Consider the following 7,673-nt stretch of genomic DNA (forward strand, 5'->3'; position numbering starts at 1 on the left):
GCCTCCGCCTCCGCCTCATTCTGCAAAATAGGCTTTGTCTGTAGTTGCTTTTCAGCCCGCTGGAAGTCAGTGGGTTAGGCATCAGTTCAGGTGTGTGTACTTGGGGAGGAGGAAGGGGGGAGGGGGAGTGGATTTCGGATTTCTAGTGTCTGTCTGCCCGCCCGTCTTCCTCCACTTCCTCATTCTTTTGACCATTGGGAAGGGGGGGGGGGGCAAGTCAGGTGTGTTCCATTTTTGTCTATCCTTCTCTCTCTGGGCCATCCATTTGGGGCCCTTCCCTTGAGGCATCTTTACGATGGAGCGACACAAAAGTCTGAATGTAGGGAATGTCATCCCAGATCATGTGACCTAAAAATCATTTGGGCTTGTTCTTACCACATCCTATTTTTACAGGTGCCTCCTTTAAACTCAGTAATTAACCACTGAGCCACCCAGGCGCCCCTAAACTCAGTAATTAAATAAAGAGTTCCTTTACAAATGGATGTTAGCAAAAGCTTCCCGAGGGAGAGAAAACATCTCAGATGTGTAACGCATAGGGACACATAGATACAAACAAGATGCAAACAACTTGTAGCCTTTGTTTCAGTCTTATTTGTGGAGAGGTCATGAAAGACCAGAGGCTAAAAATCTCCCTCTTGGCTGAAAACAAATCCAAGTGCAACATAGCATGACCACCTATGGATCCCATCCATCAGTTGTTTTCCATTTCCAATCAAAACACGGCAGGTTCTATGCAAAGATACCAACAGCTGCAGCAAGAAACAAACCAAATGAAGACCAGAGCATCTCCCTGAGCGTCGGTTCCTCCCCAAAAGCTGGGCCTTCGGGGTGCCTGGGTGGCTCAGTGGGTTAAGCCGCTGCCTTCGGCTCAGGTCATGATCTCAGGGTCCTGGGATCGAGTCCCACATCGGGCTCTCTGCTCAACAAGAAGCCTGCTTCTCTCTCTCTCTCTCTCTCTCTCTCTCTCTCTCTCTCTGCCTTCCTCTCCGTCTACTTGTGATCTCTCTCTGTCAAATAAATAAATAAATAAATAAATAAATAAATAAATCTTTAAAAAAAAAAAAAAAGAAAAGCTGGGCCTTCACTGATGGAACTAAACAGGCTTCCCAGTTTCTGATGACTTAGTCTCCTAGCAGCCTTCCTCTACTTGTGCACAGAATTCAGATGTGTCGAAAGAAGCCCACTTGGACCATCTGAGACTCATGGTATCCTGAAATGTCTTCCATGGAAGTAAGCAACTGCAAGTATAGGCTCCCCATGCATTGTGCACTGTACATGTGGCCTGCAGGTGTTTCTTCTGGGGGTGGGTGGTTGCTTTCCCAACATTTACTGAAGGTTTATATAGGGTTTTGGTTTGTTTACTTGGTTTGGTTTGGTTTCTGCACGCACATGCGCGTGCACATATGCATATGTGTGTTTTCCATAAAGAGTTACGAGTCATCATGATGAAGGACACTACAGAAAGCTACAGAGTTTATTTTCCATTTTTAGCATATGCAAGGCTCTATGACTCTAATCTTATGGGAACCAAGGACGTTTTCTTTCGGGTTTTTTTGTTTTGTTTTGTTTTGTTTTTGTTGTTGTTTTGTTTGTGGTCCTTATGTTTGGAAGGCTCCTTTTGAGGGATTAATTGATGGGTTGAAAAAAAAAGTTTTTTTTTTTCCTTTAGGTTTTATGTGTACGTAATCTCTCCACACAACATAGGGCTCACACTCACAATCCCGAGTCCCATGCTCCACCAATGGAGGATGGAGCCCGGCACCCCTTGATCAAATTTCTTTCTTCTTTCTTTCTTTCTTTCTTTCTTTTTTTTTTTTTTTTTAATGAGGTAGATATGCAATGTGTGCTCAGGACAGAAAGAGAGCCCACATGCTGAGGTTTGGCAGAGTCATTTGGGACCCGGGTAAGTGTGAAAGCCCAGGAGCAGGGCCCACAAATGTTTAAACGTGACAATGTCCTTGATCAATATTCACTTAAAAGATGATGTATTGAAATTGCTCTTCTGAGATGCCTGGGTGGCTCAGCCGGTTAAGCGGTTAAGTGGCTGTCTTCAGCTCAGGTCGTGATCTCAGGGTCCTGGGATCGACCCCCACATCGGGCTCCCTGCTTGATGGGAGGCTTGCTTCTCCCTTGTCCATTCCCCCTGCTTGTGTTCCCTCTCTCGCTGTCTCTGTCAAATATATACAGTCTTTTACAATGAATGAATGAATGAATGAATGAATGATGGGGTGCCCCGGTGGCTCAATCGGTTGAGGTTGAGCGTGTCTGCCCTGGGCTCAGGTCATGATCCTGGAGTCCTGGGATTGAGTCCTGCATCTGGCTCCCTGCTCAGCTTAGAGCCCGCTTCTCCCTCTGCCCTTCGCTCTGCTCATGGGCTCGCGCGCTCGCTCGCTCTCTCTCTCTCTCTCCCCCTCTTTCTCTCTCATCAGTAAATAAAATCTTAAAAAAAAATAATCAACTGAACGAACGAATGAACGAAGAAACAGACAAACAAACAAACAAAAGGCATGGTATCAAAGGTAAGTGCTTGCTGTGGGGGGGGAGGTTGGGGAGTGGAGGGGGGGATGTCAAAACGGAATTTCTCTAACCTGCAACACAGTCTTTTTTTTTTTTTTTTTAAAGATTTTATTTATTTATTTGACAGAGAGAGAGAGATCACAAGTAGACAGAGAGACAGGCAGAGAGAGAGGGGGAAGCAGGCTTCCCGCTGAGCAGAGAGCCCGATATAGGGCTCGATCCCAGGACCCTGAGATCATGACCTGAGCTGAAGGCAGTGGCTTAATCCACTGAGCCACCCAGGCGCCCCTGCAACACAGTCTTTATCAATGCTGCTTTCAGCCCTTCCCCCAGATTCCATTTTCCCTAAGCGACAGTCCCACCCAAGTGGGCTTCTTTTGTGGTAAGACCCGTGTTCTCCCCTATGTCCTGCAGAGAGAGACACGAGCCATGAGAAGCGAAAGTTGGGCGGATCAATATTAATCTAGGAAGTAAGCATCGTTCCTGAGACCACTAGCTGAAGTCCTGCTTCCTCTTTAGGACCCAATGTCTTTAAAGATTTTATTTATTTATTTGACAGAGAGAAATCACAAGTAGGCAGAGAGGCAGGCAGAGAGAGAGGAGGAACCTGAGCCGAAGGCAGCGGCTTAACCCACTGAGCCACCCAGGCGCCCCAGGACCCAATGTCTTTAAAAAGCAGGTATAGTCACTGGCTTGGGAAAAGGGAGGAGGCCCAAGGACCACCCTAAAGAACAGAGTAGGAGGAGAAACAGAAGTGAAAAGACAGAAGAACTGGGGCACCTGGGTGGCGCAGTGGGTTAAATAAAACCTCTGCCTTTGGCTCGGTTCATGGTCCCAGGGTCCTGGGCTTGAGACCCCGGATTGGGCTCTCTGCTCGACGGGGAGCCTGCTCCCCCCCCCCCCCCGCCTCCCTCTCTGCCTACTTGTGATCTCTGTGTGTCACATAAATAAGTAAAATCTTGAAAGGAGGAGGAGGAGGAGGAGGAGGAGGAGGAGGAGGAGGAGGAGGAGGAGGAGGAGGAGGAGGAGGAGGAGGAGGAGGAGGGGGAGGAGGAGGGCGACGACGACGACGACGATGACGACGATGGCTGATTTCACCATCCCTAGCCTTTGAAGTGATCTGGTATCCCCTCCTAAGAGAGAACCCATTCTCCGCACAATGTTTCCTACTTCTTTTCACTAAGTATTGCCACCCAACAAGCACATTCCCATGCCACCAAACCGTCTCCGCAAACATAATTTGTAGTATCTGGGTTCTATTCTATCATGTGAGTATAGCATCCTGTGTTTAACCATTGTGCCATTGTTCGACATTCAGGTGGATTCCAACTCTTGTCTGGGGTGTGTGTGTGTGTGTGTGTGTGTGTGTGTGTGTGTGTACACGCGCGGGCATGCAGGTGGAGGGGAGGGTTCTGGGGGTGTGTCCATCTGCATTCAGTAGGTGTAGGGGAGGAAGAATGTTCCCTCTACTCCCCTTCTGAGTTGTTGGCTGAGACCCCGGTCAGAAAGAGACAGATCACAGGGAGAGAAACAGTCGATTGACACGTGCAGCTCCCATCAGGCAGGAGACACCCACACCAGAAGTCACACAGAACGGCGGCCTCAGAATTCCCATTTTGAGAGCGCGTCCTCCACAAAGAAAGATCCGGTTGTGGAGAAATGACAGGAGAGAGGAAAGCAGTTTTAGGCTTCTGAGCTCAGCCCACCATGGGAAGGCCAATGGATGGAAGGGAACTGACAGAGGAAGGTTTTCTGGGCACGTTCCTCTAATGCCGTCTGCAGACTGATGAGAATGTCTTCTTTTCCTCCTGCTCTATGGAGGGAGGGTGCCTTTCCTAGGTGAGTTTTATCTCCCCCTTTCAGGTCAGGAAGCAGAGGGAGAGGCAGAGTGTCCTCCTCAGGGCTATTGCCTTTCTCTCTCTCTCTCTCTCTCTCTCTCTCTCTCTCTCTCTCTCTCTCTCCCCCTCCCTTCCTTCCTTCCTTCCTTCCTTCCTTCCTTCCTTCCTATCTCTCTTAAGGTTCTGTTTATACATTTGACAGAGAGAAACACAGCGAGGGAGGGAAACAAGCAGGGGCAGAGGGAGCGGGAGAGGGAGAAGCAGGCTTCCCGCTGACCAGGGAGCCAGATGCGATGGGGGCCAGGGTGAGGGTGGGGGTGGGTGTGCGCGCGCGCAGGATCCCAGGCGCCCGAGATCATGACCTGAGCCTGTGGCAGAGCCTTAACGCCTGAGCCACCCAGGCGCCCCTGGGTTACTGTTTCTTAAGCGCTTCACATTCCAGAGAACCTGTGTGCCAAAGCGGTACGGGAGCGGGGGGGCGGCGGCATACAGGAAACCCGTTCTCTCCCTAGGCTACAAATAGCTCAGGGTCCCCTGGCTGGTTCTCCCCAGAGCGCCCGGACTCTTAGATCTGAGTCCTGAGTTCGAGCCCCACCCTGGTTGTAGAGATCACTTCCACAAGGACAAAAATAACAATGAAGAGCTCGATAAACACCGCGCACGGCCTCTGCCGGTCAGCCTACTTGGGCTCTCTATCTCGCTGTCAAACGCAGAAGTAAAATCTTTGAAATGAAAGAAAGAAAGAAAGAAAGAAAGAAAGAAAGAAAGAAAGAAAGAAAGGAAGGAAGGAAGAAAGGAAGGAAGGAAAGGGAAGGGAGAACGAAAAAAGAAAAAATAAATGCTTTCTACAGTGACAGAAGGACGGAGGTAGCCTCCTACCCCCAACCCCATAGCCTGCCTCCTTTCCAGCCAAAATGACCAGCACCTGGGAATGGCTTTGAACCATTCTCCATGACTTGGGCTCGCCTTAGTGGAAAAAGCGGGATGCTGTTCATCTCACTGCTGGGCCAGCGTAGGAGGATGGAGTGAGGGTAGCTCTCCGTGGGGAAGGGGGCGCCACGAGACCCAAGACACAGGACCACAGCGGAGTATGGTGAGATCGTTATGGCCTTAAGGGTGCAGGAGAGCCCGTGAATCCTTTTCCAGGGAAGAAAGCAGCCACGCGAGACTGCTTTAGTACCACTTAAAGTTTTAAGAGAAGGGGTCGGGGGACTCGGTGGCACGCGAACATCATTTCGTCGTTCCATTCATCTTCATAAGCTCATCGTGGAGAACGATAACGCCGTACAAAGGAGCAGAGCGCCGATCCATGGGAGTACATGGGCGAACCCCAAAAACATGACGCTAAGAAAAAGGAACCAGAGAGCCAGGGGTGGCATAATGCCTTGGGATTCCAGGGGTAGGAAGAAGCCAGCCGTAATACCCCAATCCTAGGCAGGGCGGAGGGGGGATCGGAGGCTGTTGGGGGAGACCCGGTGAAGAGAGTCAGGGGGAGGGGAGGGGGAGGCGCGGATGGGAAGGGGGCAGGGGGTGGGAAGGGTGTTTCTTTTCGAAGGGATGGAAACGTTCTGGAAATGGCGGCGAGGGTTGCGCAACTTTGCGTGTAACCGTAGGAAAAAAAGCCTACCGAGCTTTGTACTTTGAGGAGTATGTGAATTAATGGAGTGCGAATTTGATCTCTACTTTGAGAACGTGAGGGATGGGGCGCCTCGGTGGCTCAGTGGGTTAAAGCTGCTGCCTTCGGCCCAGGTCATGATCCCAGGGTCCTGGGATCAAGCCCCACATCGGGCTGTCTGCTCCGCAGGGAGCCTGCTTCATCTTCTCTCTCTCTCTCTCTCTCTCTCTCTCTCTCTCTCTCTGCCTGCCTCTCTGCCTACTTGTGATCTCTGTCTGTCAAATAAATAAATAAAATCTTTAAAAAAAGAAAGAAAGAAAAAGAAAACGTGAGGGAAATGTGTAGGTAGATGGAGGGGGGTGGTAAGTAGTCAGGTCCCTTGGGAGGGAGGTGAACAGGGCGGGTGGTCGGCCTGTCTCCCTCTCTCCCTTCCCTTCTCCTTCCTTCCTTCCTTCCTTCCTCCCTCCCTCCCTCCCTCCCTCCCTCCCTCCATCCATCCCTAGCCGTCCGCGCGTGCCTGCTTGCGTGCCTGCGTGTGCGCGCACGCGTGCATCCCTCCACTCTGTGGGTCCACGCATTCAAAACGGGGGGTGGGGTGGGGGGTGGGGTGGGGGGTGGGACAGGGAGTGGACGTGTATGATACTGGGCATGTGTAGTATTCTGAGAGCTTGTGTGCGTTTGACCCGACTAATCACCTCCGAGAGTGGACAGAGTCTGTGGGCGGCCACCACCCGCCTGGGTCCTGGGTCCGGCAGAGACTCCAAGCCAACGCAGTCCAGGCGGGAAGAGTGGAAAAGCGTTCTGCTGGTGAAAGGGGAAGGTCCCATGATAGGTTGTTGGGGTGGGAGGAGCAGGACAGGAGGTGGCCAGAAAAGTGGTGTCCCACAAAGGGAGATGGAAAGGAGAAGGGAGTTGAGGGAAATTGGAAGGGGAGGTGAACCATGAGAGACCATGGACTCTGAAAAACGATCTGAGAATTTTGAAGGGGTGGGGGGTGGGAGGTTGTGGGCACCAGGTGGTGGGTATTGTAGAGGGCACGGATTGCATGGAGCACTGGGTGTGGTGCAAAAATAATGAATACTGTTATGCTGAAAAATAAAAAAAAAAAAAAAAAAAAAAAAAAAGTGGTGTCCCAGGTCATTTCTGAGAAAGGGAAACTGGATCTCCATCCCTGGGTCGATCGAACTCTATGGAGAAGAGGACAGCGGCGCCCGTGTCCGTTTTTACAGTGGTATCCCCACGTCAACCTCCTCAAAGGTTCAGGTTTGTTGAAGTGATGGTGGAGAAGGCGCTTAGAAAAAACCGGTTCACATTTCTGAAATGATCCGTCAAAATCATTGCACTAGGAGATCCTGGGTGCCTCAGTGGGTTAAAACCTCTGACTTCAACTCAGGTCATGATCCCAGAGACCTGGGATCGAGGCCCGCATTGGGCTCGTTGCTCAGCGGGGAGCCTGGCTCTTCGCCCCCCCCCCCCCACGCCTGTCTGACTACTTGTGATCTCTCTGTCAAATAAGTAAATAAAATCGTTAAAGGAAAAGAAGAAAGGAAGGAAGGAAGGCAGGAAGGAAGGAAGGAAGGAAGGAAGGAAGGAAGGAAGGAAGGAAAAAGAGAAAGAAGAAAGAAAAGAAAGAAAGAAAGAAAGAAAGAAAGAAAGAAAGAAAGAAAGAAAGAAAAAGAAAGAAAGAAAAAGAAAAAAAAGAA

Source organism: Lutra lutra, unplaced genomic scaffold (genome assembly GCF_902655055.1).
Source record: "Lutra lutra unplaced genomic scaffold, mLutLut1.2, whole genome shotgun sequence".
NCBI lineage: Eukaryota > Metazoa > Chordata > Mammalia > Carnivora > Mustelidae > Lutra > Lutra lutra.